Here is a 16,378-nt window from a genome sequence, read left to right on the forward strand (position 1 = left end):
GGCCATCAAGGCTCATTTCTTGACCCTCTTACATATCCTTCACAGCTTGGCTGTGGCTTGGCACCTTTTGGCTGTGGGTCAGCTGTGGCTGTAATTCTCCTTTGTTCAAGCCGAAGGAACAGCTCCCAGGGGGGACATGTCAACCTTGTGGCAGAGGACAAGAGCAAGCGAGCGGGTGGAAAAAAGCAACTGCTTTTAAAGTCTCTGCTCTGATGTGCCACAGGTCCTGTCTACACACAGGCCGTTTGCAAACGCAGTCATGGGGTCAAGGCCAAAGTCAGTGGGGCTGGGCGAATAGTTCTTCTCCAGGAGGCACCACAGGTCACACGGCAGTGGGTGGGGTTGTATAATACTCTTTCAGGAAGGGAGAGTGAATAATTGGAAATAATAATACAATTGTTTACAGATGTTTCCATTTTTAAACTATTAAAGTGTTTTGTGCTCTCTTTTTTAATGATATTAAAAAAGATATGCAATTTTTAATGCAATTTTAAAAGTTAAATTTTCACTTTAACCAAGGTAGCACATGTACATGTTTTTAAAAGTCAAATAATTCTTTAAGGCTTACAGAAAACAACCCCCCCCCCCCCAAAATAGCAGCTTCCTTCCAGCCAAATTCCCACACCTCAACAAATTGAAAGAGAACTTTTCCCTAGTCTTATTATGTGCCAGGAATTGTGCTAAATAATAATTTACCCAGGTTATCTCAACTTGATCCATACAACCACCTCAGGAGGTAAATATTATATTTATTTCTCTCTCTAGTAGAGAAGAAATTTAGGCTGAAGAAGCAATGTCTTTGGCCTAAGGGGCCGCTTGCCAGCAGGGGGCAGATCTGCGATTGGAACCCAGGTTGCCCGAGACGCCAGAACCCGGGGAGACAGACTTCCGCATTAGCGGTTCTCGACGCGCGGTCCTCACCCGCAGCATCCGCCTCTCCTGGGACCTTGTTAGAAATGCACATTTCTTGGGCCCCACCGCACCCCTGCTGGCTCAGAAACTCTGGGGTTACGATCAACAGTTCGGTGACCCTGATGGACACAGAAGACTGCCAGCTGGGTTCCACCCGGATCCTCCCCACGCCGGCTTCAGTCATTTGGGGCTATTAAAAACGTTACTTTGCAGGCAGACTTAGGAGCCCCTGGCCGTCCGTGGTCCTCCCCACTGCGCCCCCTTCCCCTACCCCCCACCCACACCTCCACCTCCAGCCAGACGCAGAGCCGAGTGACAAGGCTGCTCCGCTTTCCCCTTTGAGGGGCGAAGGTGTGCACGTGTGGCTTGGGGGCCCGGCTGGTTGCTCGGGGAGGTCTCTGCAGCCCTAACCCGGACTCAGAGCTGCCTGCTGTCTGGTCTGGAACCGGACAGAGGCGTCTTTGCGCTTTTCACCTAGGAAATAAGTGGGAAAAAACCCCCCAAAAACCAAGCCTACAGATGTCAGAGATCTCCAAAACAAGTTCGTCGCTGAGCTTTAGAGCATATATAAAGCTCAGTCGGCTTGCTTAGTTTCAGCCCCCAGCCCGCATGCTGATGGGTTTCACCTCAGCCCTTTGCAGGGGCACCCTCTCCCACTCCACGCCTCCACACACCATTCCACAGAGCTGAGGCCAGGGTGGGAGGGCAGAGGGTCAAGAACCCACCCTGTGGCTGCAGGACTCCTTTCGTCTCTCTGTCGACCCCTGGAGGGTGGCTGCGCCCCACAGCTTGGGGCTGCCCTTGGGCTTGGCCTCTTACCTGATGCTGCCCCGAGGCCCTCATCCTGGGGGCACCTGGCTAGTGGCATCCCCCTCTCGGTCCTGCCGCTCCCCAGGGGGCACTGCCAGGACACAGGAGATGGGGCCCCCTCTGCCCTCAGACCCACTGACCTCCTCTCTCCCCTCCCCTCTCTGCCCATCTCTCCCTCCCGTCCTCTAATCGGGGGAGGGGGAAACCTTGCCCTCCTTCTAGCTGTTACTCTGCCCTTCTTCTCTTTTACTTCCTCAGCAAACCCTCCAAGTTCTCCTAAGGAGGACCTTCGGGGAGAAGGGGCCCTGCCCGAGTGGGTCCCCAGGGGTGGAGTGGAAGGGCAGACATGGGAGATAGTTTGAAGGCTGAATCAACAGGATCTGGTGGCTGATGGATGGTGAGGACAGGGAGAAGTCAAAGCCCAGCCACGCTGGGAGAACAGGCCTAGTCCCCAGAGATGGAGAGGTGACAAATTCGTTCATGTTAAAGATGATGGGGGGACCAGACAGTGGACAGGTCCAGAAGGCCATTTGGAAGGGCTGAGCCTGGATGCTGTTCATGGAGGGCATGGGAGACCTCGGTGAGGACCACTGCTGGGGAGTGAGGTGGTGATCATGCAGAGGGAGGGCAGAGGATCAGGCCGCAAGGTGGAGATGGCTTTATTTAGGGGACTGAGGCAGAGGAGAAGCAGGCAAGGAGGATGGAATGTTTACAAACAGCTAATGGGGACCAGCTGGCCCACAGCCCCACCACAGGCCAAGCAGTCAGCAGGAAAGGGAAGCAGGCAGGCCTGAGAATCAGGCATCAGTGTATCCAATGAGCCTGGTGCATAGTAGGTGCTCAATATGTGTGTTTCTGACTGTAAGGAACAAATGCAGGACTGGAGTGTATTAGTTTCCTGCGGCTGCCATAACAAAGTACCACAGGCTGGGTGGCTTAAACAACAGAAATTAAATTTCTCACAGTTCTGAGGTCTGGAAGCACAAGATCAAAGTGTCATCAGGGTTGGTTTCTTCTGAGGCCTCTCCCCTTGGCTTGTAGAGGGCCATCTTCTCACTGTGTCTTTTGCACGGTCTTCCCTCTGTGTCCTAATCTCATCTTCTTATAAGGACACCAGTCATATTGGATTAGGGCCCACCCCAATGATCTCATTTAACCTTAATTATGTCTTTAAGGAGCCTACCTCCATATATAGTCATGCTAACTGGAGGTTAGGATTTCAACATATGAATTTTGTGGGGACACCATTCAGTCTGTAACAGGGAGCAACTACATATAGTTGGGGAGACAAAATATACACACTGAAGTAATGGACAAAATGGTGCACAATTAATTGTTAAATTGTGTGCTAGAAAGGAACAAGAAAATAAGACTATATATAAGAAATGACTAAAAGTTCTAGAGAACCGACTCCCTCTTGCAAGAGCACCAGAATCGCAACTAACTGCTGAACAATCATCGACAGGAAGACACTGGAACTCACCAAAAAAGATACCCCACATCCAAAGACAAAGGAGAAGCCACAATGAGATGGTAGGAGGAGCGCAATCACAATAAAATCAAATCCCATAACTGCTGGGTGGGTGATTCACAAACTGGAGAACACTTATACCACAGAAGTCCACCCACTGGAGTGAAGGTTCTGAGCCCCATGTCAGGCTTCCCAACCTGGGAGTCCAGCAATGGGAGGAGGAATTCCTAGAGAATCAGACTTTGAAGTCTAGCGGGATTTGATTGCAGGACTTTGACAGGACTAGGGGAAACAGAGACTCCACTCTTGAAGGGCATACACAAAGTAGTGTGCACATTGGGACCCAGGGGAAGAAGCAGTGACCCCATAGGAGACTGAAGCAGACCTACCTGCTAGTGTTGGAGAGTCTCCTGCAGAGGCAGGGGGTGGCTGTGTCTCACCATGAGGACAAGGACACTGGCAGCAGAAGTTCTGGGAAGTAGTCCTTGGTGTGAGCCCTCCCAGAGTCCGCCGTTAGCCCCACCAAATAGCCGGGGTAGGCTCCAGTGTTGGGTTGCCTCAGGCCAAACAACCAACAGGGAGGGAACCCAGCCCCCCATCCCCCACCCCCGCCCATCAGCAGACAAGCAGATTAAAGTTTTACTGAGCTCTGCCCACCAGAGCAACAGCCAGCTCTACCCACCACCAGTCCCTCCTATCAGGAAACTTGCACAAGCCTCTTAGATAGCCTCATCCACCAGATGGCAGAGAGCAGAAGCAAGAAGAACTACAATCCTGCAGCCTGTGGAACAAAAACTACATTCACAGAAAGATAGACAAGATGAAAAGGCAGAGGGCTATGTACCAGATGAAGGAACAAGATAAAACCCCAGAAAAACAACAAAATGAAGTGGAGATAGGAAACCTTCCAGAAAAAGAATTCAGAATAATGATAGTGAAGATGATCCAGGACCTCGGAAAAAGAATGGAGGCAAAGATCAAGAAGATGCAAGAAATGTTTAACAAAGACCTGGAAGAATTAAAGAACAAACAAACAGAGATGAGCAATACAATAACTGAAATGAAAACTACACTAGAAGGAATCAGTAGCAGAATAACTGAGGCAGAAGAGCGGATAAGTGACCTGGAAGACAGAATGGTGGAATTCACTGCTGTGGAACAGACTAAAGAAAAAAGAATGAAACGAAATGAAGACAGCCTAAGAGCCCTCTGGGACAACATTAAACGCAACAACATTCGCATTATAGGGGTCCCAGAAGGTGAAGAGAGAGAGAAAGAACCCGAGAAAATATTTGAAGAGATTATAGTCGAAAACTTCCCTAATATGGGAAAGGAAATAACCACCCAAGTCCAGGAAGCGCAGAGAGTCCCATACAGGATAAATAAACCCAAGGAGAAACATGCCGAGACACATAGTAATCAAACTGGCAAAAATTAAAGGCAAAGAAAAATTATTAAAAGCAAGGGAAAAGACAAATAACATACAAGGGAATCCCCATAAGGTTAACAGCTGATTTCTCAGCAGAAACTCTACAAGCCAGAAGGGAGTGGCATGACATATTTAAAGTGATGAAAGGGAAGAACCTACAACCAAGATTACTCTACCCGGCAAGGATCTCATTCAGATTCGATGGAGAAATCAACAGTTTAAAGACAAGCAAAAGCTAAAAGAATACAGCACCACCAAACCAGCTCTACAGCAAATGCTAAAGGACCTTCTCTAAGTGGGAAATACAAGAGAAGAAAAGGACCTACAAAAACAAACCCATAACAATTAAGAAAATGGTCATAGGAACATACATATCGATAAGTACCTTAAACGTGAATAGATTAAATGCTCCAACCAAAAGACACAGGCTTGCTGAGTGGATACAAAAACAAGACCCATCTATATGCTGTCTACAAGAGACCCACTTCAGACGTAAGGACACATACAGACTGAAAGTGAGGGGATGGAAAAAGATATTCCATGCAAATGGAAATCAAAAGAAAGCTGGAGTAGCAATACTCATATCAGATAAAATAGACTTTAAAACAAAGACTATTACAAGAGACAAAGAAGGACACTACATAATGATCAAGGGATCAATCCAAGAAGAAGATATAACAATTATAAACATATATGCACCCAACATAGGAGCACCTCAATACATAAGGCAACAGCTAACAGCTATAAAAGAGGAAATAGACAGTAACACAATAATAGTGGGGGACTTTAACACCTCACTTACACCAATGGACAGATCATCCAAAATGAAAATAAATAAGGAAACAGAAGCTTTAAATGACACAATAGACCAGATAGATTTAATTGATATTTATAGGACATTCCATCCAAAAACAGCAGGCTACACTTTCTTCTCAAGTGTGCACAGAACATTCTCAAGGATAGATCACATCTTGGGTCACAAATCAAGCCTCAGTAAATTTAAGAAAATTGAAGTCATATCAAGCATCTTTTCTGACCACAACGCTATGAGATTAGAAATGAATTACAGGGAAAAAAACGTAAAAAAGACAAACACATGGAGGCTAAACAATACGTTACTAAAAAACCAAGAGATCACTGAAGAAATCAAAGAGGAAATCAAAAAATACCTAGAGACAAATGACAATGAAAACACGACGATCCAAAACCTATGGGATGCAGCAAAAGCAGTTCTAAGAGGGAAGTTTATAGCAATACAATCCTACCTCAAGAAACAAGAAAAATCTCAAATAAACAACCTAATCTTACACCTAAAGGAACTAGAGAAAGAAGAACAAACAAAACCCAAAGTTAGCAGAAGGAAAGAAATCATAAAGATCAGAGCAGAAATAAATGAAATAGAAACAAAGAAGACAATAAAAAGATCAATAAAACTAAAAGCTGGTTCTTTGAGAAGATAAACAAAATTGATAAACCATTAGCCAGACTCATCAAGAAAAAGAGGGAGAGGACTCAAATCAATAAAATTAGAAATGAAAAAGGAGAAGTTACAACAGACACCGCAGAAATGCAAAGCATCCTAAGAGACTACTACAAGCAACTCTATGCCAATAAAATGGAGAACCTGGAAGAAATGGACAAATTCTTAGAAAGGTAAACCCTTCCAAGACAACCAGGAAGAAATAGAAAATATGAACAGACCAATCACAAGTAATGAAATTGAAACTGTGATTAAAAATCTTCCAACAGACAAAAGTCTAGGACCAGATGGCTTCACAGGTGAATTCTATCAAACATTTAGAGAAGAGCTAACACCCATCCTTCTCAAACTCTTCCAAGAAATTGCAGAGGAAGGAACACTCCCAAAATCATTCTATGAGGCCACCATCACCCTGATACCAAAACCAGACAAAGATACTACAGAAAAAGAAAATTACAGACCAGTAGCACTGAAGAATATAGATGCAAAAATCCTCAACAAAATACTGGCAAACAGAATCCAACAGCACATTAAAAGGACCATACACCATGATCAAGTGGGATTTATCCCAGGGATGCAAGGATTCTTTAATATACGTAAATCAATCAATGTGATACACAGTATTAACAAATTGAAGAAGAAAAACCATATGATCATCTCAATAGATGCAGAAAAAGCTTTTGACAAAATTCAACACCCATTTATGATAAAAACTCTCCAGAAAGTGGGCACAGAGGGAACCTACCTCAACATAATAAAGGCCATATATGACAAACCCACAGCAAACAGCATTCTCAATGGGGAAAAACTGAAAGCATTTCCTCTAAGATCAGGAACAAGACAAGGATGTCCACGCTAGCCACTATTATTTAACATAGTTTTGGATGTTTTAGCCACAGCAGTGAGAGAAGAAAAAGAAATAAAAGGAATCCAAATTGGAAAAGAAGAGGTAAAACTGTCACTGTTTGCGGATGACATGATAGTATACATAGAGAATCCTAAAGATTCTACCAGAAAACTACTAGAGCTAATCAGTGAATCTGGTAAAGTTGCACGATACAAAATTAATGCACAGAAATCTCTTGCATTCCTATACACTAATGATTAAAAGTCTGAAAGTGAAATTAAGGAAACACTCCCATTTACCATTGCAATAAAAAGAATAAAATTCCTAGGAATAAACCTATCTGAGGAGACAAAAGACCTGTATGCAGAAAACTGTAAGACACTGATGAAAGAAATTAAAGATGATACAAACAGATGGAGAGATACACCATGTTCTTGGATTGGAAGAATCAACATTGTGAAAATGACTTTGCTACCCAAAGCAATCTACAGATTCAGTGCAATCCCTATCAAACTACCAATGGCATTTTCCACAGAACTAGAACAAAAAACCTTATAATTTGTATGGAGACATAAAAGACCCTGAATAACCAAAACAATCTTTTTTTAAAATTAATTATTTTATTTATTTATTTTTGGCTGTGTTGGGTCTTTGTTGCTGCACGCAGGCTTTCTCTAGTTGCAGTGAGCAGGGGCTACTCTTTGTTGCGGTGCACGGGCTTCTCATTATGGTGGCTTCTCTTGTTGCAGAGCACAGGCTCTAGGCACGTGGGCTTCAGTGGCACACAGGCTCAGTAGTTGCGGCTCAGCGGGCTCTAGAGCACAGGCTCAGTAGTTTTGGCACACAGGCTTAGTCACTCCACAGCATGTGGGATCTTCCCAGACCAGGGCTCAAACCCGTGTTCCCTGCATTGGCAGGTGGATTTTTAACCACTGTGCCACCGCTAAGGTCCAAGTTAAAGCAGTCTTGAGGGAAAAAAACAGAGCTGGAGGAATCAGACTCCCTGACTTCAGACTATGCTATAAAGCTACAGTAATCAAGACAATATGGTACTGGCACAAAAGCAGAAATATAGATCAATGGAACAGGATTGAAAGCCCAGAGATAAACCCACGCACCTATGGTCAGCTAATCTATGACAAAGGAGGCAAGGATATACAATGGAGAAAAGACAGTCTCTTCAATAAGTGGTGCTGGGAAAACTGGACAGCTACATGTAAAAGAATGAAATTAGAACACTCCCTAACGCCATACACAAAAATAAACTCAAAATGGATTAGAGACCTAAATGTAAGACCGGACACTATAAAACTCTTAGAGGAAAACATAGGAAGATCACTCTTTGACATAAATCACAGCAAGATCTTTTTTGACCCACTTCCTAGAGTAATGGAAATAAAAACAAAAATAAACAAATGGGACCTAATGAAACTTAAAATCTTTTGCAAAGCAAAGGAAACTACAAACAAGACGAAAAGACAATCCTCAGAATGGGAGAAAATATTTGCAAACGAATCAACGGACAAAGGATTAATCTCCAAATATACAAACAGCTCATGCAGCTCAATATTAAAAAGACAAACAACCTAATCAAAAATTGGGCAGAAGACCTAAATAGACATTTCTCCAAAGAAGAGATACAGATGGCCAAGAAGCACATGAAAAGCTGCTCAACATCACTAATTATTAGAGAAATGCAAATCAAAACTACAATGAGGTATCACCTCACACCAGTCAGAATGACCATCATCAAAAAATCTACAAGCAACAAATGCTGGAGAGGGTGTGGAGAAAAGGGAACCCTCTTGCACTGTTGGTGGGAATGTAAATTGATACAGCCACTATGGAGAACAGTATGGAGGTTCCTTAAAAAACTAAAATAGAATTACCGTATGACCCAGCAATCCCACTACTGGGCATTTACCCAGAGAAAACCATAATTCAAAAAGACACACGCACCCCAGTGTTCATTGCAGCACTATTTACAATAGCCAGGTCATGGAAGCAACCTAAATGCCCATCGACAGACGAATGGATAAAGAAGATGTGGTACATATATACAATGGAATATTACTCAGCCATAAAAAGGAATGAAATTGGGTCATTTGTAGAGATGTGGATGGATCTAGAGACTGTCATACAGAGTGAGGTAAGTCAGAAATAGAAAAACAAATATCCTATGTTAACGCATATATGTGGAACCTAGAAAAATGGTACAGATGAACCAGTTTGCAGGGCAGAAATAGAGACACAGATGTAAAGAACAAACATATGGACACCAAGGGGGGAAAGTGGTGGGTGGGGGGGTGGTGGTGGGATGAATTGGGAGATTGTGACTGACATATATACACTAATATGTATAAAATAGATAACTAATAAGAACCTGCTGTATAAATAAATAAATTAAATTAAATACAAAAAAAAAAAAGATCCTGCATGCTGCATGGCATGGCCAAAAAAAAAAAAAAAAAGAATTTTCTCATAAGTCCCACTCAACAATTTCTACTGAACAGTATCTCCTGTTTGGGAAATGCAATTATTTAGCTGGATACATGCTGTATAAATGGTCACTTGGAAAAGCAAAGAAACTAGGATCTGGGAGTGAGGAAAGAGCGAGAAAGGAAAATGGATATTAGGTGGGCAGCTTGCGTCTCTGTTGCAGGTCCCAACCCAAATCCCCTCTATCTCTTACAGTCCGGCCTCCACCTAGCAGTCAGAGCGATTGTTTGTTTGCTTAAATTTTAAGGCAGTACCTTTACAGAGTGGAAAAAAGAAATCTAGCAGTGTAGCTGATACTATAGTAAAAAATGTCCCTCTCTCACCCCTACTCCCCACTCCCTCAGTCCAGAAACAATCTCTGAATTTTCAACATGTGAACCAGACCATAGCATTTTCCTACTGAAGACCCTTCCCTGGATCCCAGAGTCTGCTCTCAGGCCCTGCCCTCCTTTCTGCCCTCAGCTCACGCGGCTCTCCTCCTGGCTCATAGGGGGAGGTCCTCTGGCTTCCAGTCAGTTACTGAGGGCACTGCCCCACAGCCTTTCCCCTGCTGTTCTCTCTGCCTGGAACACTCTTCAGGGCTCATTTCAGTTCCATCTTGTTCGGCAGCAAGTTTTTCTCTTTAGGTCCAACCCTGTTCAAGGTATCCAAGTCCTGTACCCTCCAGTGAGGGGCCCAAACCCCTGCACAGCTGAATTCCATGGCTGTACTGTCAACAACCAAGGGACATGATGGGGCTGGTCCAGGGCACTGTGGGAAGCGGGGAAGGGCTCCTGACCAAACATGGATGAGCTTAGGAGCTGAGGGATCATTCATTTATTGAATATGTATCAGGGGAATTCCCTGGTGGTCCAGTTGTTAGGACCCAGTGCTTCCACTGCAAGGGGCATGGGTTCGATCTCTGGTCAGGGAACTAAGATCCTATAAGCTGTGTGGCATGGCCAAAAAAAAAAAAATTAAAAAAAAAAAAAAAAGAATACGTATCAGGTGCTGTCTCCTATGACCTGGTATCGGGAAGATATAAGAGAATGAGATGGGCATGTTCTCCTGGAACCTCCAGACCAGATCGAGGAGATGCAATAAACAAGAAAATGAACAAATAAGATCATTCCAGGCTGCAATAAGTTCCATGAAGGGCATAAACAGGGGATGTAGCAGAAGGTTTGGGAGTGGAGGAGGGCATGCCAGAATGTGTGATCAGGGAAGCCAACTCAGAGCCCTGAGGATAAGATGCCAGGGAAAGAGCCAGGGAAAGGGAGTCCTAGCAGAGCAAGCAGCACGTGCAAAGGCCCTGAGGTGGCAGAGAGTGGTCTGGCCAAGCACAGGGAAGCAGAAGGTGAACAGAGTTGGGCAAGGCTGAGCTGCAGGCTGACTTAAGCTGGGGTTTATTCTAGGAGGCTTGGGAGGATTTTCAGGAGGACAGTGGCATGATCTGGTTTAATTTATGAGGAAGCTGGCTATGGGACCTGAACTTCATGAGTCCTTTGAGTGGTTTCTGTAATTTTCCATTTGCAGCGCTGTCTTGGGATAGCATTATGGGGGTTATTTTTGGTTTTCTGGCCATCTTGGTTAAACCAACAGCAGGATGCATTTTATGAGTGCAGAGCAGCAGCGCGAGTCTCAGCAAATCTCCTACCTGCTTTTCTATGACCTTGGGGGTTGTCTCCCCAGGAGTGACACTCATGCCCCCTGAATGGGGCACCCTTATCCTTGACATCCTGCCACTCAGCACCTCTCCGGCTTGCCTTCCACTGAGAGTAGATGCATCAATCAGGGCTCTCTAGAAAAACAGAACCAATAGGAGATAGGTGATCGATAAATAGATAGGTAGGTAAGTAGATAGATGGATGGATGGATGGATAGATAGATGGGTAATGAAACCTTTGAGCCAACCTGGGCTCTTTGGCTCTGTTGCTCTGGGCAACTCAGTGTATGTTGGGAGTATTAACATCCACCAACTATCTTTTGCTTGAAGATGAAGGCATTTGACTGAGGCTGAGCAGGTCTGAATTTGGGAAGGAATAAAGTTCCGGGCACCTGGTTCCCAATCTGGGCCTGGAGGCTGGTGTGAGAAGCCTGGTTGAGCCCAAACCTCTCCCCTCTGCTGTTTGACTCTCAGCCTTTGCTCAGTGACTGTTGGTGAGGTTCACTGCCAAAGTGACCTGGGACTCGCTGGGCAGGAGATGCCTCACCACACTGGTCCCTTTGCCTGGGGGACCTCAAGCGGTGTTCCTGTCTCCCTAATTGCAAGTCTTGACTGTGCAATCTTTGCTTTTTCTTAATCAGATACCTCAAGATCACACTCGAAGGGTCTGACCCTTCCCACAGAATCTGCTGAACTCTGACCCCACAGCCCTTCATAACCTCCTGCTTCTCTGTCTTGGTGGTTTGTGTGGTCAGATGACGCCCAGCCACAGAGACAGGAAAAATAAGCCCAAGGGGAAATGAACACGTCCTACATATCCCATCTCGGGTAAAGGGCAGAGGCAGGCCCTGGTTGTTTAATGGTCCCACCACTGTTCCCAGGCCTGAAAGTGTGTGTGTGTGTGTGTGTACGTTAGCATGTGTGCAAATCACACCAGGCTCATGCCACGCATGCTGAGGGGATGACGGCCAGCTCTGTGACTATTTTGGACTTTGGTTCAAGCCTTTGCCCTGGACAGTCAGCCAGTGGGCAGTCCCCCCAGCTGAGGTCCGTATGGATGGGGCTCAGAATCAGCCCCACCCCGGGGGACCTTGACCCTCAACCTGAAGAACATGATCGCTTTCATTTGGGTTCCCTCAAAAGCGAACCTTGAGACAAGAATTGGGTGAAGTAGTTTATTTGAGATGTGATCCCAAAAAGCGTGGGGTGGAGGAGTGAGACAATGACGAGAGGAAAGAAAATCAAGTGTTTATTAACAGACCAGCTCTGGCTTTGGGCAACTAGTGTTCAGTCCTACTGGGGACCCTCTGAGAGACTCTGTGGAACATGCCTCAGAGTTGTTCCACCAGGAGGAAAGGAAGCTGTGGTGTATTCGTTATCTGTTGTTTTTAAATATAAGTTTTATTAAGATATAACTGCCAGGACTTCCCTGGTGGCGCAGTGGTTAAGAATCCGCCTGCCAATGCAGGGGACACGGGTTCAAGTCCTGGGTTGGGAAGATCCCACACGCCGTGGAGCAACAAAGCCCATGCACCACAACTACTGAGCCTGCGCTCTAGAGCCCTTGAGGCACAACTACTGAGCCTGTGTGCTACAACTACTGAAGCCCACGCGCCTAGAGCCCGTGCTCCGCAACAAGAGAAGCCACCGCAATGAGAAGCCCGCGCACCACAACGAAGAGTAGCCCCCGCTCGCCACAGCTAGAGAAAGCCTGCACGCAGCAATGAAGACCCAACGCAGCCAAAAATACAAATAAATAAATAAATAAATAAATTTTAAAAAAGATATAACTGCCATACCATACAATTCACTCATTAAAAGTATACAATTCAATGGGTTTTTTGTATATTTACAGACATTTGCAACCATCACCAACCATAGTCAATTTTAGAAGATTTTCATAGCCTCAAAAAGAAATTCCACACGTTTAACTGTCACACCTATCCACCACCACCCCACCTCAATCTAAGCAGCCATTAATCTACTTTCTGTATCTATAGATTTGCCTATTCTGGCCATTTCATATGAATAGAATCATATAATACATGGATTTTTGTGACCGGCTTCTTTCACTTTTCAAGGTTCAGTCAAGCTATAGCATGTATCTGTACTTCTTTCCTTTTTATGGCTGAATAATATTCCATTGTATGAATATACCACATTTTGTTTCTCCATTTGTCCATTGATGGACATCTGGGTTGTTTCCACCTTTTGACTATCATGAATAATGCTGCTATAAACATTTGTGTACAAGTTTTTGTGTAAACAAATGTTTTCATTTCTCTTGGGTATATACCTAGGAGTGGAATTGCTGAATCATATGTAACTCTATATTCAATCATTTGAGGAACCACCAAACTGTTTTCCAAAGTGGCTGTTCCGTTTTACATTCCTACCAGGAGTGTATGAGACTATTAGTTAGCTACTGCTGCATAACAAATTACTCCAGAACTTAGCAGCTTAAAAAAACAAACATTTACATAACACACTTTTTTCAAGGGTCAGGAATCCAGGAGCAGCTGAACTAGAGGTTCTGGCTCAGGGTGCTAGCTACTGTCTCTCATGAGACTGGAATTATCTGCAGGTTTGACTGGGACTGGAGGATCCCCTTCCAAGGGGGCTCGCTCGCTTGCCTGACAAGTTAGTGCTGGTTGTTGGCAGGAGTCCTTAGTTCCTCACCACATACACCCTCCCCTGAGCTGCTTCAGCATCCTCATAACATGGCAGGTGGCTTCCACCAAGAGCAAGTGATCCAAAAGAGAGAAGGGCAGAAGCCTCAATGCTTTTATGATCTAGCCTTGGATGTCACACACCGTCATTTCTGCAGTTGCATAGTTCAACCCTATTCAGTGTGGGAGGGAACTACATGGGGTGTGAATACCAGGAAGCAAGGCTCATTGGGGGCCATCTTGGAAGCTGCCTACCATGTGGAGCATTTATCCATCCATTCCCATCCCTCCATAGGAGGGTCGTTTCTGGGGAGTTAAGTCCCTGGCACTTTTGGCCTAAACCAGAACACCCTGAAGACACCATCATGCTAAAGAACACCCTCAGGCAGAGAGAGAGATTCAGGAAATTGTCACTGTGTATGAGCTGTATTTGCAGATATTTACAGGAGATAAGGGCAGGGTGCTGACTTCACCTGTTATAGTGATCAGACCCATCCCACGTCAGGTCTCTTGTGTCCTCCTTCCTTGCCGAAAGGCCCACCACCACCCAACACTTGCCCTCATGCTAACATCCCTCCCCTCCCCTGCCTGTGCGTTCTTATCTGTTCCTCCCTTACTTGGTCAACAGCTGTTTCAGCAGATTCCACAGACTTCTTTGACTATTTACTTGATTTTTGTTTGTTTGTTTTATGATTATACAAGCAATACACATTGCTGAAAATACAAACAACACAAAAATATATTACTTAGGAAGTAGAAGTCCCTTATAATCCCACTCTCTAGAAACGATCAGTGTTGCCTGATTGATGTATGTTCTTCAACAATTTCCTGGGCATGAAAACCTACCCTAGTTTTTTTTTAAAAAAACAACAACCAAGTACTATATGTGCCTGGGATCCAACCCTTCCTGCTGCTATGTTTCTTACAGGCTCCTCTTGGCAACATATCTTGCCTGAGTGCCTTTCTAGGGCAACATGTGTAGATCAGCTTCCATCTTTCACATGCATGCACAGTGCCAATTAATATGCGTGTTCCACCATTTATTGTGCCCATTCCCTATTGACAGAGATAGCAGATGTCTTTGGGGTCTCCTGTCTCCTCCCCTTGGCCTGACTCTGATTTCAGCCTCAGCTGGGGAGGGAGGGTCCCTGCGCAGGCACATGCTTTGCATCTTCCTCTTTCTGCTCCAAGACCTTCTCTGGCACACAGGAGCCCTCTGGACTCTTGTACAAACACAGTCAGGAAGTACAGGGGGAGCTAAGAGCTCTGGAGGAAGTCAATTGGAAACCAGTTGTCTGGTCCTTCAGGCAGATGACTCTGGGAGGCATGCAGGGCACTCTGCTTTCAGGAGCTAAGATAAAGAAAATTTAGGTTGTCTCCAATTTTTCATTATTACAGACAAAATTATAACTCGTACCCTCTTACACTTATCTCAGTATTTTAGCTACTATTCTTTCCCATAAATTTTTGGAGGTAAAGTTGCAGGGTCTAAGGGATAAATCTCAATATTTTGGTAGCTATTGCCAATTTGTCCTCCAGAAATGTTGCAATACTCATCCATGGTGAGGGAGCCTGTTTCCCTCTATCTGGGAGGCTGAGTGCAGTGAGGAGGGTGTCCTGCACGCCTCTCAGCTAGAGGAGGGGAGAGGGCAGGGACAGCTCAGAGCTAGATTTGAGTGGGTGAGGCGGCGTCAGCAAGATTGGTTACATACTGAGGGGGGTCCACCTAGTAAGTAAATATGCTGAAAATAACAGAAGGCACATTTCTCACTGTCAGGGAGGGATAGTAAAGGATGAATGCTGTGGCGTTGGGTTGGAATTAGGGGTACTGACGTCAGTTCATGTTTTTCAATGTTTATGGCTAGATATACAAATAAATATTGATGTGTGCATACATGCGTGTTATGTTTACCTACATGTATATTCATGTTTATACATGTATTCCCTAGTTGGGCTTCCTGAGATGGCCTGGGGGCAGCAACACCCTAGTAGTAATGAGCACACATGGCACCCAGATCTTGGTTTCTAAACTCCAGTCTCTGCTAAAAAGAACCAGAGCTCCTTGGAAAATGGCTGATTCCAGACTGGTGCAGGGAAATACATGATGAGCCTGGAATATCTGATTGGGCCAGAAAACACAGAAATATTTATGATGAAGACATGTGAAAAGGATATAGCAGGCAACTTGAAGAGGTTCCCACTGGCCAAATCTGGGACAATTTAAACATGATAAATAATGATAATGGATTATTATTCATTGAATACAATAAGAAATCTTGAGTCCACAAGGATAAAAATAGTGAGAGGAAAATTTTTTATCTTACAGTACAATGCCAACTGATCAATGAAGGAATGATAGAATTAGAAATACCATTTGGTAACCAATAATTAATTCATCTAAGAATCATAAATAAATGCTAAAATTAGTGGGTAAGAGTTTGATGAGAAATGGGATATTTACACAATCTCAAAGTACCCTCCACAAAATACAAACTAATTCCAAAAGGAAACGTACTAGCTTTCCAGAGGAGCAACCTGGCAGGTACCACCTTAATCAAGGGGATAAAATTACCATTTTCAGTAACAGGGCCAATCAAAACTGAGTGCTACCTCATA

This window comes from Eschrichtius robustus, chromosome 5, assembly GCF_028021215.1.
Source record: "Eschrichtius robustus isolate mEscRob2 chromosome 5, mEscRob2.pri, whole genome shotgun sequence".
Taxonomy (NCBI): domain Eukaryota; kingdom Metazoa; phylum Chordata; class Mammalia; order Artiodactyla; family Eschrichtiidae; genus Eschrichtius; species Eschrichtius robustus.